Source organism: Lissotriton vulgaris, chromosome 10 (assembly GCF_964263255.1).
Source record: "Lissotriton vulgaris chromosome 10, aLisVul1.2, whole genome shotgun sequence".
Classification (NCBI taxonomy): Eukaryota; Metazoa; Chordata; class Amphibia; order Caudata; family Salamandridae; genus Lissotriton; species Lissotriton vulgaris.
The window spans coordinates 1,112,700,478-1,112,718,095 of NC_141698.1; the positions used below are offsets into that span (position 1 = coordinate 1,112,700,478).

Consider the following 17,618-nt stretch of genomic DNA (forward strand, 5'->3'; position numbering starts at 1 on the left):
AATTAATCGCAAAGGTGCACCTTGTGTCTTTTGTGCACGAGAACGGCTACTCTGCATTTCATTATGAGCACTTTAATGCAACTAAAGTTGAGATAAATCTAACACAGTATTCAGAAATTGGTGCAAACTGCAGACATCACCAGTATTCCCACGATAAGTGCCCCAAAATGTAACGCTATGGTGGATACCACTAAGTAACAGTAATAAGAAGAAAGGGTCACACAGCAGTTAAGAAAACAACCAAAAAGGTTAATAATGTTTTTTGTCAAACTTAATTGTTTTATAAACATATATAAACCATGAACTATTTTCAAATGTAAACTTTTTATTAACAGATATAAAAAATAAACTAATAAACAAAGTTTAACAAAAGAAATAGAAAAAAACAAGGTTGAAAAAGTCTGTGGGGACCGTGGATGTCGACTACAGAGCCTGGAAAATAAAGCACAAAATAAGGACGTGTGTAATGCGCATATCAAAGGACTGAGAGTGAGAAACAGAGAGAGAGAAACAGAGAAGGAAAAACAAGCCAGAGAGAAAAAGAGAGGGAAGGAAAGAAAGGGAGTGAGAAAGGGAGAAGGGAGAGAGATATAGAAGGAAAGGAATGAAGAGAGAGAGCGAGAGAGAGAGAGCAAAAGAGAGAGAGAGCAAGAGAGAGAGAGAGAGAGAGCGGGAGAGAGAGACTGTCGCCTCTGCACATCAATGAGCAAATAATTACCTGGTGCTATCGGAGTGTGCAGAAGTGGGCGGACTGCACCTGTCAGTCAAAACCCCGTCTATCTCAGAGGTGTTGCTGAGTACTGAATGGCAGAGACCACATCAGATTCTGCACGGATCTTACAGATGTCGCTGAGTCCTGAGTCATGAATGGTGGAAACCACATTATCTTGTCTGTGGATGTGACAGATGTCACTGAGTCCTGAATGGTGGAGACCATATCAGCTCCTCCAAGGGCCGGCAGATCTCACATATGTCACTGAGTCCTGAGTTATCAATGGCGGAGACCACCTCAGGGTTTGTTGCAGCTAAGCCTGTGGAACTCAAGTCTGTGCCACGTGGTGGTAGCCCCCTGATGGCCACATGAGTTTCGGGTGGCACCAACCCTATGCATATGAAGTACGGGCCACATGGTGGTAGGCCCCTGGAGGCTATACAGCTGAGGGTGCGACTATCCTTCTGCGCAACTCTCCATGGACTCTTTATGGTTGAGATCTGAGGAGTGTCCGCCAGCTAGTCAGCACCGGCAATAAAGTATGTGATGTTGTCGATCTATTATATTTGCATGGTCATATGGTCTGTGATGCATGTGCCAGATGGGTGTGGTGTGAGTGCAAACCTGCCTTCAGGGAGTGGCCGTGAGATGTTGAGAACTAGACCACTGACCTGCAAACCAACAGCGAGTACGCCTGTGATAGGTAGCTATGTGGACCCAATGTCGGAACGTAAACAGAGTGGAGTGGTGTGGCGTGGCATACAACGGAATAGTGCAGGGATAGCCAAAATGATGCGGACAGCTGGTAGTACTGCGTCTGTAAGTCGAGCGGACAGGCTGCAGCTGTCCCTCTGCAAGCCTTGGTGCGAACTGTTTATAAACTCACACTACATAAGTATTGAAGAATAATTTTGTGATTCAGTTAGTTAGCTGGCATCTGTCCGAGGCATTTGTGAAAACATATCGAAGTTCTTTCTGTGAGAGATACCCCTTTGACGCTCCCTCTCCCCACATCAGCAGGTAACGCACCCTCTTCCCACATTACCCACATACTTGCATCAACCTTCTTGGGCCCGGTGGTGTCCCTGTGCAATTGGAAAAAGAATAATCTTAGTCATGTATAGATTTACATATACAAAAATATTTACAGAAAAGAACAACAAATAATACTGAAGGGAGTCTGGTGCTGTGGTTGCTGCCACGAAGTTGGGGTCACTGCCATTCAGGACTTAGGACACAGTTACACATATGGGATCGGCTTATGTTAAATAGGGTTAGTGGCACCAGAAGCATTGAGACTCTATGAGCCTGTGATGGTGCTTGGCGTTTACGGCCTCACTGGGAGCAATGTGCTTTGCCTACTGGACTGCATCATGTGGAATCAGGACTCTATCTGAATTGTGAGGTGTGCTGACCATAGTGTAGGCTAGAGGTAGTGATGAGGAAAAGCCCCAAGCCATGTGCATAAGTTGGTTGCCCCACCGACCTGCGTAGTGCAGGTTCAGTGGCACCACTTGTTGCCAGCCTTCAATATGAAAATACTCCTCACTAATCGAAGGGAGTGTGTGCTTTGGTCGCTGTAACGAAGTTTTGGTCACTGTCATTCAGGACTCAGGACACAGTTACACATATGGGATTGGCTTGTGTTAAATAGGGTTAGTGGTACTAGAAGCATTGAGACTTTATGAGCCTGAGATGGTGCTTGCTGTGGACGGTCTCACTGGGAGTATTGTTTGTTGCCTACTGGACTGCGTCATGTGGAATCAGGACTGTATTTGAATTGTGAACCCTGCTGACCGTAGTGTAGGCCAGAGGTAGTAATGATGAAGGGCATACAGCCATGTGCATACTTTGGTGGCCACACCGGCCTGCGTAGTGCAGGTTCAGTGGCACGACGTGTCGCCGGCCTTCTATCTGCCAATACTCCTCACTAATGGAAGGGAGTCAGGTGCTGTGGCCGCTTTCACGAAGATGGGGTCACTGCCATTCAGAACTCAGGACACAGTTACACATGTGGGATCGGCTTGTGTTAAAGAGGGTTAGTGGGACTACATGTCGCTAGCTTGCATATCGAAATGTGGCTCACAAATCGAAGTGAGTATGGTGCTGTGCTCGGTGCTATGGACTTGGGGTCACTGCCATTCATATTCAGGACTCAGTTACACATGTAGGATCAGGTTGTGTTAAAGAGGGTTAGTGGGAATATGTGTGGCCGGCTTGCGTATCGAACTATACCTCACAAATCGAAGGGAGTATATTGCTGTGGTCTCTGCCACGGATTTGGGGTCACTGCCATGTAGGACTCAGGACACAGTTACACATGTGGGATCGACTTGTGTTAAAGAGGGTTAGTGGGACTACATGTCGCCGGTTTTCATATCGAAATATGTCTCACTGATGGAAGGGAGTGTGGTGATGTGGTCGGTGCCACCGACTTGGGGTCACACCATTCAGGACTCAGGACACAGTTACACATGTGGGATTGGCTGGAGTTGAACAGAGTTAGTGGCACCACCTGTCGCCGGTTTTGCATATCGAAATATGCCTCATTTATCGAAGGGAGTCTGGTGCTGTGGTCGCTGCCACAGACTTGGGGTCAATGCCATTAAGGACTCAGGACACAGTTACACATGTGGGATCGACTTGAGTTAAATAGTGTTAGTGGCACCACGTGTCGCCGGTTTTGCATATCGAAATATGCCTCACTCATCAAAGGGAATCTGTTGCTGTGGTTGTCTGATGGACTTGGGGTCACTGCCCTTCAGGCCTCAGGACACAGTTACACATGTGGGATCGGCTTGAGTTGAATAGAGTTAGTGGCACCACGTGTCGCCAGTTTTGCATATCGAAATAAGTGTCATTGATCGAAGGGAGTCTGGTGCTGTAGTTGCTGCCACGGACTTGGGTCACACACATTCAGGACTCAGGACACAGTTAGACATGTGGGATCGGCTTGAGTTGAATAGAGTTAATGAAACCACGTGTCGCCGGTTTTGCATATAGAAATATGCCTCACTTATCGAAGGGAGTCTGGTGCTGTGGTCGCTGCCACAGTCTTGGGGTCACTGCCATTCAGGACTCAGGACACAGTTACACATGTGGGATCGGCTTGAGTTGAACAAAGTTAGTGGGCACCGCGTGTTGCCGCCGTTGCATATAGAAATATGCCTCACTCATCAAAGGGAATCTGTTGCTGTGGTTGTCTGATGGACTTGGGGTCACTGCCATTCAGGACTCAGGACACAGTTACACATGTGGGATCGGCTTGTGTTGAATAGGGTTAGTGCCACTATGTGTCGCCAGTCTTCCACAGTGTAAGCCAGAGGCAGCGGTGAGCAAGGGCCGACAGCCACGTGTATACTTTGGTGGCCCCACCGGCCTTCGTATTGCAGGTTCAGTGGCACCACGTGTCGCCGGCCTTCCATCTGCCAATACTCCTCACTAATGGAAGGGAGTCAGGTGCTGTGGTAGCTGCCACATAGTTGGGGTCGCTGCCATTCAGGACTCAGGACACAGTTACACTTGTGGGATCGGTTTGTGTTGAGCAGGGTTAGTTGCTACCACGTGTCGCCGGTCTTCCACAGTGTAGGCCGGAGGCAGTGGTCAGTAAAGGTTCACAGGCATGTGACGTTGACTTGAGCTGCACAGATTGGAAGCATTTGGTCTTCTTAACCCATTACTGTCTCTTACACAATTTGGGTTGCTATTAATCTTTAATTGTGATCTGTGGTAACCGCAGTGTAGGGTGGAGGCAGCAGTTAGAGTGGGTGCACAGCCATGTTGTGTTGAGTTGAGCTGCGCAGTTAGCAGCACCTGTAGCACTCAGCATGTGCACACCCTGCGATGATGCGTGGTCCCGGCAGGCCGCACTGGCAGAAATATCTTTTGTGTAATGAATTCTACCTTTATAAAGCCACGTTGTGATGACTTGTGGTGTAGTGAGTTAGTAGCACCTAAAGCACACAGCTTGTGCGCACCCTGCCACGCTGGGTGGTCCGTGCGGGCCGCACGGGGAGCAACGTGTCTTTTGTACTGGAGTGCATCGTCTGCAATCGCCACTGCATATGAATTGTGAGCCCTGCTGTCCGAGTGTAGATGGAAGGCAGTAGTCGGTACAGACATAAGTCTGCTGTGATGTGCCGCTGGGTTCGCAGGGGGCCTGTGTCGAGGAGGCCTGCGGTCATGGCGGCAGCCATGTGGCAGGGTAAGGGATGCCGCTCTGCAGACTCGTTGATTTTCGTTGATTTTCCCACAAGTGAACCACGCCCAGGGACTGGCCTATTTATTCATACTCCTATGCTGGAGTGGCGTACGTTGGACCAGCACACTCTGCTTACGTTTCTAGGGGGGAAAACACAGCTACATGAATGAGATCTTCCTCATTGCATGAGGTAACATGGTTGCATCGGCTTTGCACTACACTGCACTACACTGCAAGTATCAATACTATATCTCCACATGGAGAGGTTTGTGCTTTGCATAGTGGGGTCTGTGGGGTCTGTGCAGCACATCACCGGTATACTTGGCAATGTGTACATTAATATTAATGGGAGACTTACCTCCTTCACACATACTTGGTTGCCACATCTCCCAACATTCACCTATTGTGCGGCTGAGGGGCCATAGCATTTTGGGAAGGTCCGTTGTCCTGTTTTGCGCTGCCTCAGTGGTAGTAGGACGGTGGTCCAGGGGGAGGTTCCGGTGGTGGCGGCACTGGGTGTTGTGGCCTTGTTGGGTGTCGGAGGTGCATGATCAGTAGCTCTATCATGTGTTGGTCTTTAGATGTGGCTGTGAATTGGGTCCAATTCACGCAGTAGATAGTCGACCTCCTCAAACCAGTTAAATGTTCATGTTAATTTGTTACTGGTAACTCGGCCTATCGCCTGTTTTTAGACTGAATTGCAGATTTATCTGCTCGGTTAAAATATGGGAAAGTGGTGTTTTAGTTTTTAGTTTCCACAGGAACGCTTACTTTGCATATCATTAGAGTTAGTTGTGGGTCTCGTTTGTGGCGATTTATGAGGGCGTAAGGTATAGGTGGAAAACTGGTAAAGATTTGCAGTTTTCACCAGGGTGAGAATGGGATGATAATTTAAAAACACAAAATAAATAGGTTTAATGAACATTATAATTAGAAATTAGCATTTTAAAAACCTTTGAAATTCACTGAAAAAACCATAGGTTTCAGGCACGTTATAGTTAGAAACTGGAATTAAAAAAACCTTAGAAATTCACTGAAAAAACCATAGGTTTCAGGGACGTTATAGTTAGTTGGACATTTCACTCATACTAAACAGTTAGTTGAGCTAACTATAACTCGCGCCCCGCAATGCACTGCTGATGACGTCACATATTACATCATTCAAGATATGGTCAGTGACATCACTGATGACATCTCAAATTACATCACTAATAACATGACTGATGACATCATCCACGTGATAATCTGATGTACCTCATCAGACTCTAATATAACACTTGATACACCCACTCTAAAATACAGACTATAATTTTAGAAACCACGAAGACGCCAATACCAGTTAGTACAAATGCACTCACTAATTACTAGTCTACACACACATTCATTCATTCACCCGTACAGCCACTTATACATACATATTTACAACAAGGGGTGGTGAGGGACAGAGTCTCTGAATTAAGCAGAAAGCTCTCACCCAGTCAAGAGATCAGGGCTAGATCCAACACCGTTTTTTAGCTCACTGCACCATCCCAGTTTCAGAACCTGGCTGTATGCAAATTAGTCTGTTCCTGTCCCAGTGCATGATGGGAACAGGGCAAACCAAACTACAAAAGCCAATTCTTACACTGGGAAGGAAACAAGCTCCCGGGGACCGGTTTCTGGCATTACAGCCGTCTTCGGCCCGGTTTGCTTGAATCCTGATGGTGCAATGAGCAAGGGTCTCACATCTGAGAATACCCTTCCACGCTTAGGGTGGACAAAAATATTTACAACAAGGGGTGGTGAGGGACAGAGTCTCTGAATTAAGCAGAAAGCTCTCACCCCAGGCATTTTTGCTGTGACCTGGTTGGAGTTGGGAGCTTGGAGTTTGCCATCAGCCATCATCCCACTTCTTGCGGAACCCGCTCCGCGGGTCCCGCTGCGCTTGGAGAGCTGCCTGCCGTTGTCTACAAGGGGACGCTGAGGGAAGGATATTCGTAGGGGCTGCGAGCGAGTGCGCGCGCTGCACTGGGACTGCATATCCCAGGAGCGCCCGCCTGCCTGCCTGACTTGCTACACCTGGGCCGCTCTCCCCGACCCCTCCCCCCTCTCATCGAGCGCTTATCAGCTGCTTCTTTGGTTCTGGCGAGTGGGACGCCTTTCTGCATTTTTGCTGTGACCTGGTTGGAGTTGGGAGCTTGGAGTTTGCCATCAGCCATCATCCCACTTCTTGCGGACCCCGCTCCGCGGGTCCCGCTGCGCTTGGAGAGCTGCCTGCCGTTGTCTACAAGGGGACGCTGAGGGAAGGATATTCGTAGGGGCTGCGAGCGAGTGCGCGCGCTGCACTGGGACTGCATATCCCAGGAGCGCCCGCCTGCCTGCCTGACTTGCTACACCTGGGCCGCTCTCCCCGACCCCTCCCCCCTTCTCACCTATTCGTGCATATATTACGGGACCTGCACTTCCGCCGCGCGGGAGCGCGCGGGAGGGCGCCGGGAGAAGCCCGGGACAAGGGCGGGACCGTCTGTGACCGTCCGGGGCCGCAGGAGGCCGGGCTGGGCCAGCCCTTTTCTATTTACAGGCTTGTGTTTGATTACATTTACGTTCTTATTTGTCTCCTAGGATTAGTTAGCTATCCGAGGTCATAAGGGTGTTAGCAACTATGGCAAATACCTTAAATACTTCTGCCTTATTGACTTCTGTGGGGGATGCTGAAACTGCGGTGATGGGGCCTCTAGATTCATATTTTAAGCGTCTGCCCCAAGATATTGACAGGTAAATTGCCTTGGCGGAAAGACGCGCTGGTCGAAGGTTATCGATCGAACTGATGAAAAACCCCCTTCACTTTCTTTTCCCCTAGATGGCTTCCTAAGTTTCATAGTACCCGCTAGTACCAGTAACGCGGGGAGAGCAAAAGGGGGGCTGATCACAATTTTTTCTTTAGACTTAGCAGGAACTTTTAATTTAATGAACTCAGGTTCCCCAAACATCCTAGCGATAGAATGGTCAGTCTCACCAAGCTGTACCATACTAGTAATTAACTTTTACAATGCCTGGGGTGGACCAAATGAATTGGAACATGTGCATTGCTTGGAGAACCTGATAAATAAATACAGTCAAAACTCAAACACTCCTTTCGAATTTTTTTTAATGGGTGATTTTAATAGCCACAAATGTGATTTACTTTGCCAATCACTAGATGCAGACACTCCGGCTGGAGCCTGCATTCCTCATTTTGAACACACCAAAATGGGGGAGTCTCTTGATTTATTGTGTGCTAGTTTTAATATATACGAACCATACAAAACTGCTTCTAATGAGAAGGTCCCCACTTTTAAAGGCACAACCAAGGGGACGATTATTGATTACATATTTATGTCTATAGGCTTAATCCCTAAGACAACTGACTATAAGGTTACTGTCTCACCCCATAGTGATCATAACCCTCTGTCAACTGTAATACACTGGAGTGACTTATGGCGCAGACAGGTGGATCAGCCCCGGGTTTGTGCCTTGGCGGTGCCCAGTGATCAGGGCAGACGGCTTAGATGGGGTATGGCTATGGAGGAACGGTTTATGGAAACCTTACTCCCCAAAATTGAGGAACCAATAGAAACTTGTCTTGACCAAACAGCCTCGAATCTTCAGGTTGTCACAGCTTTTAATTGTATCTGTGCACAAACTGTCAAGGATCTTATAAAACCCAAATCAAAATACCCAACAATGCCCCACAAATGGTTTGATAGCAAATGTTCAAGGTCACATAGAGAACTGAAACTGGCTCTTAAGGCAAAGGTTAGGGATAAAGAGCTAATCTCTCATCTGAGACGGGCCTATAAAGCCAACGTGAGGGCAAGGAAAGATGAGATTAAGAACAATGCATGGAATGACTTATTCAATGTAGATGTTCTAAAAAACAGTAAACAGTTCTGGGAAATTATTAACCACCCCTTTTTTTCAGGGGAGAACAATCTGAATACAGATTGTGTAATTCCCGATGAGAGATGGGTACAGCATTTTAGCAATATTTATGGGGGTGAACCATCAGTCTGCCCAATTACTACTGAGATGGCCCAATGTGCAACCACAGTGACATTTACGGAAGAGCAAGTCCTAAAAGCCATCATGGATACTACAAAAAATAAGGCTCCTGGCCCTGATGGTGTCCCGGCAGACTTTTTTAAATTCTGCCCAGTAATATGGAGTAAAGTACTGTCCAGAGTGTTTAGAGCAGCAGCCGAAGGATTCCTACCTCAAACATGGGCAACATCCATAATAGTTCCCATCTTTAAGAAAGGAAATCGGGAGGACCCCGGGTGCTATCGCCCAATTTCCCTTATCGACTCTACTTTTAAAATCCTAGGTAGAGTCCTATTGGTTCAACTAAGGGAAAATTTAGATCTGAACGGGGGACTCTCGAATATTCAATACGGCTTTCGCGAGAATAGAGGGACATTGGAACAATGTTCCAATCTTCATCTCCTAGTCTCTAGGTACACGGTGGCCGGGGAGGGGTCAGTTTATTTGGCCTTCATGGACCTTTCCTCGGCCTTCGACCTGGTGAATAGGAGTAAGTTATGGACTATCCTATTAGAGCTAGGCATAGAGGAGTCCTTGGTGGCATTTATGGCAAGGTTACACCAAGATCTCGAGGCAAAAATAAGAGTCACCAGGGATGGAAGGTGCACGAAAAGTTTTAAATCTGAAAAAGGGGTGCGCCAGGGTTGCATCCTGGCCCCCCTTCTTTTTACTATTTATATAAATGGCCTGGGGAAACACCTAGAAACAGGATTGGCTGACGTTCCCCGTGTAGGAGGAGCGCAGATCCCAGCCCTCCTATACGCGGACGATGCCGTCCTGATAGCTCGCACAGGGAATAGTTTACAGATACTTTTGGACCGTTTCGGTTCCTTCATGGAGAATCTAGACTTGAAAATCAATGTCTCCAAGTCCCACACTATGATTATTGGTCGTAAAGTGAATATGTGCCAGAAAAAATCTTTTATTTGCAAAGGGGAGATTCTTTCTAGGGTTCCAGTCTTTCCTTATCTGGGAGTCCTTTTTGACCAAAGAGGGTCCTGGGCCCCCCAGATTAAAGCAAAAAGTCTTAGCTTAGCATGATCTTCATCAGCTTTGCTGGCCTTTACAAAAAGACTGGGAGCCAAACCAATGGAGGCGCTTATTAAAATATACAATAGTAAGTGTGTTCCAATCGCTATGTATGGATCTGCAATTTGGGGCAATGTAGAGACGGTAAAGTTACAGAGGATAGAAAATGGTATCATTAGGAATATCTTATCTGTCCCTGATTCCACACCCACTTTCTCTATCCATGAGGAAATGGGTTTACCATATATCTCCGACAAATTAAAATTAGCCCCCCTCCTTTTCTGGGTCAAAACATGGCTGAACCCCGAGCTGACGCTAAACCATGCCATCCTTAAGGACGTCATCGCAAGGGATAACGCCATGAGAATTCCCTGGCTAAAATATATTAAATCCACATTATTAATGCTGGGGAGGCCGGAACTTTTTAATGACCCAACTAGCATCAGGAGGGAGGATGTTAGTTTGATCAAGCAGATGTTTCTGGAGAGGGTTTGTATGGATAGAGAAGAATTGGAATTGAGGAAACCCATGGTGAGGGCACATATTGCTCTAACGACTTCGCCCACCATGGAACCCTATTTAAAAATTGTGACTAACCCTCTCCATAGACTCCTCTTAACTAAATTCAGGATGAACTTAATCCATTACTCTTTAGGAAATTTCCCGGTGTGGTCAAAACCTGATGATGGACCGCCATGCGGCTGCGACCAATTTTCAGTTCAAGATACCCTTCATTTTATATTCTTTTGTGACTTTTATAGTAGCGAAAGGAAAAAATATCTATTCCCTGTTTTGAAAGCGGCGGGCTTTTCTCAAGTTAAGCCAGCCTTAATCTTTCTCCAAATGTTAGCAGATACATATACCATGTTTAGTGTTGCTTGCTTTTTAACTGCTGCATTTAGATCTAGGAAAAAAAGATTACCCCGGATAGACCTGTCTTAAACACAAATTTGTTCTTAAAGAGAAACAACCTGAGGAAATGTAATCATTAAGCTGAAAACTTTTTGTAATGAGATCGAGTAATGTTGTATAGAAATTGTATTTGTGTTTGTTTTATGTCTTTTATGATTTTAACAAAAATCGAATAAAGAGTATTTTGACTGACTGACTCTCACCCAGTCAAGAGATCAGGGCTAGATCCAACACCGTTTTTTAGCTCACTGCACCATCCCAGTTTCAGAACCTGGCTGTATGCAAATTAGTCTGTTCCTGTCCCAGTGCATGATGGGAACAGGGCAAACCAAACTACAAAAGCCAATTCTTACACTGGGAAGGAAACAAGCTCCCGGGGACCGGTTTCTGGCATTACAGCCGTCTTCGGCCCGGTTTGCTTGAATCCTGATGGTGCAATGAGCAAGGGTCTCACATCTGAGAATACCCTTCCACGCTTAGGGTGGACAAAAATATTTACAACAAGGGGTGGTGAGGGACAGAGTCTCTGAATTAAGCAGAAAGCTCTCACCCAGTCAAGAGATCAGGGCTAGATCCAACACTGTTTTTTAGCTCACTGCACCATCCCAGTTTCAGAACCTGGCTGTATGCAAATTAGTCTGTTCCTGTCCCAGTGCATGATGGGAACAGGGCAAACCAAACTGCAAAAGCCAATTCTTACACTGGGAAGAAAACAAGCTCCCGGGGACCGGTTTCTGGCATTACAGCCGTCTTCGGCCCGGTTTGCTTGAATCCTGATGGTGCAATGAGCAAGGGTCTCACATCTGAGAATACCCTTCCACGCTTAGGGTGGACAAAAATATTTACAACAAGGGGTTGTGAGGGACAGAGTCTCTGAATTAAGCAGAAAGCTCTCACCCAGTCAAGAGATCAGGGCTAGATCCAACACCGTTTTTTAGCTCACTGCACCATCCCAGTTTCAGAACCTGGCTGTATGCAAATTAGTCTGTTCCTGTCCCAGTGCATGATGGGAACAGGGCAAACCAAACTACAAAAGCCAATTCTTACACTGGGAAGGAAACAAGCTCCTGGGGACCGGTTTCTGGCATTACAGCCGTCTTCGGCCCGGTTTGCTTGAATCCTGATGGTGCAATGAGCAAGGGTCTCACATCTGAGAATACCCTTCCACGCTTAGGGTATACATACAGTCAGCCATCAATACAGCATTATCATATCCAGTCACATATCTATACAGACACTCACACACTGCCTCTCATTCATAGAGTTATTCACACATGTAGTCAGTAATGGAAATAATGAATCCCACTTTTATTTACTCACCTGTACAGTTATACACATACCACCTCACTTATTTAAACATATTCTAACACATACTTACACTCTAATACAATAAGTAATACAAGCACACACTGATCCATACAGGCACTCTCACAACACTCACTCTCACATATAGTTATTTATACACTCCAACAGTCATATATACTGCCTTTCACATATGGAGTTACTCACACATGTACCACTGAGGCATCCATTCACTGACCATGACACTCATACACACAGTCACCCAGCCATATAGCCCTTCACAGATACAGACTTGAACACATATACCCAGTGAATTATTTACTCACACATCTATGCAGAGAGTCACACTCCTCACCCACCCACACAGAAACTCAGGCACCCATACAGATACTCTGACAACCAATCAATAGCCCATATAGATACTTATTTAGCTGCTAACCAACCCATTCAACCGCTAACACACCAACTGACAATCTAAACTGTGTGAGTGTCTGTATCAGTCGCTAACACATGCATTCAGTAAGACACAATTAATGACTCACTTATACAGTCAGTCACACACCTACTAACTCATCCATCCTGACTCATATACACCCATTCATTCTTCAATACACCTTGGCCAATATATATATATATATATATATATATATATATATATATATATATATATATATATATATATATATATATATATATATATATATATATATATATATATATATATATATATATATATATATAAAACATATTTAAACTTTAAAGAAACACACAGTCACTGGATGATGTCGTCAGTGATGTAATCAGTGATGTAATTTGAGATGTCTTCAGTGATGTCAAAAGTGATGTCACTGAGAATGTCATGAATGATGTAATATGCTACGTCATCAGCAGTGCATTGTGGGGGCATGAGTTATAGTTAGCTCAACAAACTATAAAAAGGGAATTTTCATCGTTTTGTATGAGTGAAATGTCCAACTAACTATAACGTCCCTGTTTTTTTCAGTGAATTTGTAAGGTTTTTTAAATGCTAATTTCTAACTATAACGTGCCTGAAGGTTTTTTCAGAGAAAAAATGTATATATATATATGTAAAAAACATAGGTTTCAGGGATGTTATAGTTAGCTGGATATTTCACTCATACAAAACCATAGAAATGACTCCGTCATAGTTAGTTCTGCTAACTATAACTTGCACGCCCGCAAAACACTGCTGATGATGTCGCATATTACATCATTCATGACATGGTCAGTGACTGATGACATCACTGATAACATCACCCAGTGAATGTGGTTTAGTTTGACATTTAAATATGTATGATATATATACCAATCTGTATTGAAGATTGAGTGGATATGTCTGTATGGAGGATTTAGTAGCTGTCTGTCTGACTGTCTGTTTAAGTGAGTAATTAAAAGTGTCTTGCTTACTACATGGATTAGTAACTAAACTATGTGAATGTGTGCATCACTGTCTCTGTTGTTGTATAAAATGCTGCATCAGTTGGTCCCTAACTACATGAGTGTGTATATTAGTTATTGATTAGATGAGTGAGTATTTTTATGGGACACTGAGTTTGTGTGTGGTTGGATGGGGTGTGTGTAACTCTAGGCACAGATGTGTGAATGGTTGATTGACTAGGTGTATAGGTTTAAAAGTACATGTGGAAACAGTTGTTTGGGTGACTGAGTGTCTTTATTTGTCTGTTGGTGAGCGAATATATGTTTTAGTTGTACAGCTTCAACAAAGTAAAAAAATAAAAGGCATTGTATGTGAGAGTTGGTGTATTTAAATACGTATATGTAAGAGTCAGTGACTGTGAGAGTAACTATATGAATGAGTGTAAACTTGTAATGGTGATTTTTTAACATATTAACTATTAGTTACTATGTGTTTGAATAAATGAGTTGTTGTGTGTATAATTGTGTAAGTGAGTAAATGTAAGTGTGATTGATTTTTTTATGAGTAGGCTGACTGCATAACCGACTAAGATGACTGCTGATGTGTCAATGTCTGTATATGTGTATAAGTGCATTTGATAGTGTTCTATTAATTAGTGACTGCATGTATAAGTGATGCTGTTGTTGAATGGGTAGTTGTGTGTGTAGACTTAGGAATCAGTGAGTGGGTATGTAGTAACTGGTATTGGTGTGTCAATGGTTTCAAATATGGTACTCTGTATTTTACAGTGAGTGATGAAAGGTTATACTAGTGTATGATGAGGTGTATCAGATTGTCACATGGATGATGTCATCAGTGATGTCATTTGAGATGTCATCAGTGATGTTATCAGTGATGTCACTGACCATGTCATGAATGATGTAATATGTGACATCATCAGCAGTGCATTGCTGGTGCGCGAGTTATAGTTATAGTTATAGAAATGTCCTGCTAACTATAACACCCCTGAATCCTATGGTTATTTCAGTGAATTTCTAAGGCTTTTTAAATGCTCATTTCTAACTATAACGTCTCTGAAACCTATGTTTTTTTCAGTGTATGCATATATATATATATATATATTAACTACTGGCGGTCGCCAGTAGGTATATATAGTTAGGATTTTTTCTCTATGGAACTTTTGAAAATTCTATGTCTAATAACTTTGGCGTTTGTTGACGGAATCGGCTGAAATTTTCAGGAAAATGGTACATTTTGTTTCTGAGCAGCCCCTGACAATTTGGGGGGGTTTCGGCAAGGGGGGGCCGAGAAAAAAGGGGGGTCCCAAAACGCGTTTTTCCCATTCATTTTTCTATAGGGCGTTTGGCCTCACTTTTAGCTCGAACGGCTGAATGGATTTACACAAAACTTGGCAAAATTGTAGCCCGATGTGCCTTTGCTGGGTCTCAATATATGTGCTCCAGTGGATTTTGAGAAATTAACGTTTAAAAAAATAGATATATCTGTGACAGCGTCCCGGATAGCGCTCCAGATCGCGTACTTTTCGCGTAACGGAGCTTTGCGAAGCGAAGCTGATTGGCTCTCCGGTGTCTGTCAACATTCTAAACAGTCCGGTGCGGCCGCCATCTTGTCTCTCAGTAGGATCGAGAGACAAGAGGAGGAGTAAAACGAAGGGGGAATTTAATTAAAGGGGGCAAGGTAGACTCCTCTTGACCCCCTAGGAATGATGTTGGGGTTATTAAAGGGTCCCGTGGGGCAAATAAAATAAATTTGATTTTTCGCGGTAGAAGCGCTTCTCGGTTCGCGAACCGGGTCGCAAACTGGTAGCGAAACGTGAATTCCCGCCATTTTGTGTTTCGATTTAATTAAATTACTAGATGGAGGAAAAGCAATGTGAGTATTGGGTATAAGGGGTAATGGGAGACGTATCCTGACCCCCTATGTTTTCTGAGGGTGGTTGAGGAGGCTCATATATGTTGATACTTGTCTTCCAGCGGTTCCGCGTGAGCGTTTTTTTTTTTTTTTTTTTGCCGCTTGACTTCTGTTAACGTTCGATTCGAAGGAAATCAGGAAGTGTTGACCGCCATTTTGACACTGCGAGTAAATATATTGTTAAAAATAATTGTTATAAATTAATCCATATTGATAAACATTGTCTGCGCCATCTTGCTTTTTTTCCAATGCCACACTTTTGTCGTGCACGGCAGCCATTTTAGATGCCTTGACCAGACCCACTCTCTGCACGCCGCAGATCCTCAGCATGGCTCCCCACCCTCGCAAGCATCTCCCCCACGCACTGGTCACCCCTGCTCTCTCTCTTATGCATGGGCCATAAACCTCCCCCCATCTGCGCGGCTCTTCCCTGAGTATCACACCCTGTGCCCGCCCGACACCTCCCTTTCACCCTATTCACTACCGCACCCTCTGACACTCCTCTTCCTCTGTGTCTGATTGTCCAGGCCGGTCCCAGGCTATCACCTAGCCCTGCGGGTGTAGTTTATGGCCTCAACTGAAAAGAATCACCCCTGTTCAAAGGAGTTACAGTAGATCAAGGCCCCCACCTCATGAGATCCGTCACACCACAGGCGTTCCTACTATCTGATAACGATCCTGTACTGTGATTGGGGAGGGGATTCTCACTGTAAGGGTGTGTGGGACCGAGCCTGAAGCGGAAGATTCCAGGGATGCCTTTTTGTACATCAAAGTCTTCACAATTATGTGTCACATTAAAAATATATAGCACTCCAACAAAGTAGTAGGATTATAACACTTTAATAACTTATAAATATATACAACGCTCCAACAAAGTAAACACGTTAAAAAAAAACTTTTTAAACAACTATTTACATGACATTGCTTTAACCAGGATAGACAAAGAAATGACACAGTGATGTAAAAGTTTCTGAAAGAAATGCCAAGAACGTCCCATGTGAAAGTGAATTTTATCTGGCAATTTTTTTCTTTTCCTTCTCATGAAAAGAAAGTTAATGCCAGGTTCGTTACCTGCCTCATCTGCAAAAAAAAAAAATCTCGAGAGGGACCGAAAAAAAATATAGCTATGGTAATCATACCATGCATCGGCACATGGAGAGGTGGCACCCTCTTAATTATTCTAAAGCACAACTTCGAGATTTGGTGGATAACCCCTGACCGGCAAAAACATCCACCAATGACTTAGCAATAAGTAAGTCAGAGGCAAGGGAAACGGTCTCAAATCTGCAAAAGAACTTTGGGCAGATGAGATTGACTTGTGTAGCATGTGGAAAATTAATTTCATGCGGAGAGATGAGTATTACTTTAATAAAAAGATCATATGAAAATCATCAATGTCCAAAACGTCCTAGAAAGTAATTTTTGTCATTTTTGAGGAAGAGAGATAACCTACAGTGGTACGGGCTCGTTTTCGTTCGTACTAGGGGGGCCAGGTGACATTCCTTCGGGGTGGCTTAGGGGCATTTAAAACAACTTCCCTGATACAGGTAGCATATAAAGTAGAGGCTAAATACCAGGATCTTTATCGATTGCTTTATGCTGTACAAAAATGAAAAACACATACAACAAACCTGAACCATTCATATTTTCAATGTTTCTGCGTACTATACTTTTTAACCCTTAACTAATTGAGCTGCTTCATTTCACCTGCTTCTTCTTTTTTTTTTTTTTTAAATCGGAAACAGTGGGCATTTATTCGAAACTTACCAATCTACCCGTTACAACTACGTTTGCTTTTTCAAAAACCTTTAATAAAAATGTTGGTGCCCAAATACGGGCCTACAACCCCGTGGTCCGGCCACGGAGCAGGCTGGAACTGTTTTTGGGGGGGGGGGGGGGTATTTATTTGTGGAAAACATAACAGAGAGTCAGTGGTTGTTGATTTCATAGTAAAAAGTGCGACAAGTGCAACAAAATCATATCGATAATTCATTGTGAGCAAGTACCAAAAGTGTCGACAATTCGAACCTTCAATAATAAATACAGTAATCAATGATGCATTAGAACTTAAT

The 17,618-nt window shown here is 44.3% G+C and overlaps 1 protein-coding gene across 1 annotated transcript in view; it reads left to right on the plus strand.

Moving 5' to 3' along the window:
* Positions 1-17,618, plus strand: part of LOC147689413 (vomeronasal type-2 receptor 26-like) — a 766,627-nt gene that overhangs the window by 22,107 nt on the left and 726,902 nt on the right. The window lies entirely within an intron of this gene.